Source organism: Elephantulus edwardii, unplaced genomic scaffold, assembly GCF_000299155.1.
Source record: "Elephantulus edwardii isolate Elephantulus edwardi_28Jun2011 unplaced genomic scaffold, EleEdw1.0 scaffold00146, whole genome shotgun sequence".
NCBI classification, from domain to species: domain Eukaryota; kingdom Metazoa; phylum Chordata; class Mammalia; order Macroscelidea; family Macroscelididae; genus Elephantulus; species Elephantulus edwardii.
Window position 1 is genome coordinate 5,447,764 of NW_006399896.1, and position 3,574 is coordinate 5,451,337.

Sequence of the window (3,574 nt, forward strand, 5' to 3'; positions counted from 1 at the left end):
TATGTTACTTTAATTTCTACTTTAATGTCAGTTGTGTTCGAAGCTTGATGTAAATACAACTGGAAAAATGTTTTCAAAAGACAGTAATTACTGATGAATTATCAAAAATACCAAATATATTTTTCTCCACATGAACTTTATACTTGTCGGGGTGTTGTTGTTATTTTAAACATTCCATTGTGATTTAGGTCAAAGTTTACAGAACAAATTAGTTTTTTATTCCTACATTTGAATTTTAACAACAAATCACCTTACAAGAATTACTTATTTTCATTTTTATGGTTGTGCTGACACTGTCAAGGATCTTTCTGGGATACTGTTTGTATTTGTGGCTTTATCTACTATAATTTTATCAAAATGATCTCCAAATATTTTCATGTCAAGACTCTTATTTCAGGAAAAAAGTAATGCAATGTCTAAAAATTCCTTAAAGTGCACTGTGTACACTGTACATGAAAATGTGAAATAAAAACCCTTCATTTAGAAAACACACAAAAATGAAATAAACATAGCAAGTAGATGTATCTACTTTGGAGATGCTCAGGTGGCATAGTCTGTAGGCAGTTATACCATCTTCGGACCTGTCAGTAAAGACCTAGGTCCTTCACTTACCTGGTTTATATCGTATCTTTTCTGTTATGTCAATCTCTATGCTAGAAAGAGATTTATTTATTGTATTGAGTACAAACTTTAAAAGGGAGATGTCAGAAACATTTATGCATATGTGTGTATATGTGTATATATAACGGAGAGGGTGAAACCAGGCTGCTCCTTGGAGGCAAGAAGCTCTATCTGACATCCTTTGAGCATACTGCATGTTGTAAGGAGGACTAATCTTTGGAGAGGGACATCATGCTTGTGAGGGTGGAGGGACAACGCAAGAGAGGAATACCCTGGATGAGATGGATTGACTCAGTGACTGAGATGATGGGGGTAGATGTGTCAGACACAGTTAGTTTGGCTGAGGATAGAGCTGGTTCAGAGCTGATGTACATACAGTTGCTATGAGTCGCAAGCGACTCAACGGAACATAAAAACAGCCTCTCTCTCTCTCTCTCACACACACACACACACATTTATACACATGAGTACAGATAAGGAGCTCTGGTGGCTTAGTGGCAGAATTCCACCACCAACCCAAAGGCATACAGTTTGGGTCCTCCAGCTGCTCCATGGGAGAAAAATGGGCAATCTCCTCTCATGTGATTTATTGCATCTGAAAGCCTTCCAGAGGGTCAGCTCTTGGTCAGTCCCAATGGACAGTAATGGGTAAGTCTTACCAAGCTAAGTGCTGAGAATATAGTGATTAAAAAACTACAGTCCCTACTCTCAGGGATCTTAAAGTCCCTTCACAGTAGTTAGAAGTTTGATTTCAATTAGATATTCATCATTTCATTCATTTATGCAATTAAGTACTAAACTTATGAGCCTAGTATGTAAATCTCAGTGACTAAAAGAGAGAAACTTCTGCCCTTCTTCTGATATATACAAGTATCAGAGCTTAGTATATGCTTCTTACTGCTTGTACGCATCAGAACTTATTATTGCTTACCCGATTATCTCTAGAATGTTATTCTCTTTCCTTCCCCACTGTTTGAGTGACAATCTTCATCTTTTGCTGTTGGCTGCAAGAAATTTCCTCAGGTCTACTTGCCTTGAATGTCTCTCTTTTTCAGTCTACTCATCACAAGGTGAGCTTTCTAAAACACAAACCTTTTTTTGAAAGTCTGTTTTTAAAATATCCATTAGTTATGAAATGGGGAAAATAGAGTGTGAAAACAATGTACAAAAATTTTCTAAGTAAACCAATATAAAAGAAAAATTTTATTTTTTTTAAAGTCCCCTGGTTCCCCTACTACCTAAAGGATTTAGTACAAATTTCTCAGAAAATCCTATAAAGTTACGATCTGATCCCAACTTCTCTTTCTAGCCATATCTCCCACTGCTTTTCTTAATTTACTCTGACATTTCTTAAACACTGTTGTTTCCTTGTGCCTTTCCATATGCTGCATTTTTGGCTTTTAATGTCCTTACTACCTTCTTTCAGTCTAACACATTCTCATTTATGGGATGCTTTTAAGAACCTACTTGTTTAGGTCTTCTCTCTCTTCTGAATGAGAAAAGTGATTCCTTATCCGTTTCCTTGCAGAAACACTAAGTTCCGAAAAGGGAAGGTACATGCCTTTTCATTGACTTCCCAACATCCGAGATATTGCTTGGCTTTCAGAAGGAGTCTGAAAGATTGTCAAAGTGTAGTACCCTCAACTCTCTCCTCTCATATTTATGGGGAGGGGGGGAGGCACTAAGAATATTCTGTATCAGTGGTAAAATAGGAATATATTATATTGGTATAATATGAAAAGAATTTTGGTGACTTTGAAGAGCTAACTATTTTAATCCCAAGGTTTGAGCAGTAACATGTTCTGGGAAAAAGATTAAAGTTAGGAAGATAAACTATAACCACAGAGGATTGCCTAGTGGGCTTGGAACGAGTCAGGGTCAGTGAGCAGAGACTGGTCAGATCCACTTACATGACGATGGACAAAGTCAAGACAATTGCGCTGTCTGTCAAAGTCAAAGAAAGTAGTCCTTCTTGCTACCTAGGCATTCTAGCTTGCCCCACACTGGTCATTCCCTTTCTACGATTTTTTTTAAAATTTATTATTAATTTCAATGAAAATTAACAGACTTTGGATTTCCATTCATTGTTGCACTCTTTTCTACGATTTTTACAGTCCTAACTTGGGACAGACCGTTCTCTATTGCCAGCACTGTAGTAGCTTGCAATTTTAAGTAATATGCCAGAATGACATCCACTTTCGCCCCCTCGTCCATTTCTTCATTTGCATCTAATTCAGCTTTGTTGTTGTTTTGTACCAGAGTCTGCTGGATTTTCAGATGCAGTTAATTGCAAGGGAGATTGCCTGATTGCCCATCCTTCTCCCGCGGAGCAGCTGGTGGATTAGAATCGCTTGCCGTCTTGATTCCACTTTCCCCCCTCCCCTTTGCATTTCTTCAGTTGCATCCAAGGCAGCCTTAGACACTGTTAATGCTGCCAGGGCTGGTGTGGCTTTTATCCTCTAGCACTACAATCCAGAAAGTGGGATAATGAAAGAAGTGGACATCGGGTCCTTACCTACGGGGTATCCTACAGCGCAGGCTCCTGAGTCGCCTCTGACAGCGCATCTCTGAGGTTTTGCACGGAGCGCCCACAACAACGTCAGCATTTCCCACAAAGCCGGTTTCGAGATGCAGAGCAGCCAGAGAAGTCCTAGCAGAGAGCAGCGGAAACCAGGATAGGGTCTTAGTCCCAGCCACCACCTCCTCGTTCACTTTTTCTTGTTGTTGTTTTTATGTGCCCTCGAGTAACTTGCGACTCTTAAACACCTAGTTCACTAGACAAGTGAAAATCAGAGGCTGCGTCTTACCCGCCCCTCTCTCCAGTTTAAACTGTGGGCGGAGAACTCCGGCGCAGTGAGAGCGGAAGGGCGGTCCTAGCAGCGGACTAGGAGGGACTGGAAGTGCAAGGTGTGGGCGTGGCCAGGGCTTCGGCTGCGAAGGTGAGGGGAGCGGC